Consider the following 1,561-nt stretch of genomic DNA (forward strand, 5'->3'; position numbering starts at 1 on the left):
AAAGGAATTCTTCATGTGGAGAAAAGGGAGACAGAGCTGGGAGAAATTCAAACAAGGACATATTCTGAGTCACCGTGACACTCAGCTCTTCCCAGTCCATCCTCTCCTTGCCTTTCCATCAGAAGCGGACTTGCATGCTCCACACCTGTAGACACACAGTATACCATTTGGGCTCCACCTGTCTTATTCGTATTCCTGGGAAATCCCAGACTTCACCACTGCAGACCAGTCCCCTGTCCAGGCTGGGGGAAAGAAAAGTACCCTCCATTTCTGTCATGTCTGGTTGCTTAGGGTGAACTCTGGTTTTCTCTGGCAGAAACCATAGTGATGGATGAGAGAAATCAGAATCACCTTCATCCTCTCAGGCTTCTCAGAATACCCACAGCTCCAGGTGCCCCTATTCTTGGTCTTCTTCACTGTCTATACAGTCTCTGTGGTGGGGAACCTGGGTATGATTGTGACCATCAGAATCAATCCCAAACTTCACACCCCCATGTAATTCTTTCTCAGCCATCTCTCCTTTCTTGATTTTTGTTACTCTTCTATAACCACACCCAAACTCTTAGGGATCTTGGCTGTGGACACAAGGACTATCTCCTACATGGGTTGCATGCTGCAGTTCTTCTTTGGTTGCACACTTGTGATTACGGAGATGTCCATGTTAGCAGTGATGGCCTATGACCAGTTTGTGGCTGGTTTGTGGCTAACCCTAACCCCCTGCTCTACACAGTTGCTGTGTCTCCTAAGCTCTGCAGCCTCCTGGTCACTGGAACCTACACATGGGGTGGAATGTGGTCCTTGACAATCACATGTTCTCTTTTGGAGCTGTCCTTGTATGGTTCTAACATCATACATCACTTTGGCTGTGAGCATTCTGCAATTGGCTCTGCCTCTTGCTCTGACTCTTACTTCAGTCAGATGACATGTTTTATCATTTCTACTCTCAATGAGGTGTGTCGCCTCCTGATTATTCTCGCCTCCTATGTTTTCATAATTGTCACATCATCAAGATGCCTTCAGCCGGTGGACTCCGAAAAGCCTATTCCACCTGTGCCTCCCACCTGACTGCCATCACCATTTTCCATGGGGTCATCCTTCTTCTCTACTGGGTACCCAACTCCAGAAGCTCATGGCTCTTCATCAAAGTAGCCACTGTGCTTTTCACAGTAGTGATCCCCATGCTAAATGGGGGTCTTACCATCAGAAAATTAGTCAACACCAAAATGTCTTCTCACCTAATGTAATTTTGAATGAGAAAAGAGATAGAGGAGAGCACTTTCTTAAATGTACTTTACACAGTGTGTTGATGGTTATTACATTTTTCTTCAAATGTGTGCTTATTCGCTGATTAGTGTGATCTTTGAGACCCCTTCTCTGTCCATGGGGAATCTCCAGGGAAGAATACTGGAGTGGGTTGCCATGCTCTCTTCCAGGGGACCTTCCCAAGCCATGGATGGAACTCATGTCTCCTGAAGTGCATGTTGATTCTTTAGTGACTGAGACACAATATATATATATATATATAATATTATATATATATATACATATATATATTATATAC

The 1,561-nt window shown here is 44.8% G+C and overlaps 1 pseudogene; it reads left to right on the plus strand.

Moving 5' to 3' along the window:
* Positions 1-331: 331 nt before the first annotated feature.
* LOC113880064 lies at positions 332-1,244 on the plus strand (annotated as a pseudogene).
* Positions 1,245-1,561: the final 317 nt, after the last annotated feature.

Source organism: Bos indicus x Bos taurus, chromosome 21 (assembly GCF_003369695.1).
Source record: "Bos indicus x Bos taurus breed Angus x Brahman F1 hybrid chromosome 21, Bos_hybrid_MaternalHap_v2.0, whole genome shotgun sequence".
NCBI classification, from domain to species: domain Eukaryota; kingdom Metazoa; phylum Chordata; class Mammalia; order Artiodactyla; family Bovidae; genus Bos; species Bos indicus x Bos taurus.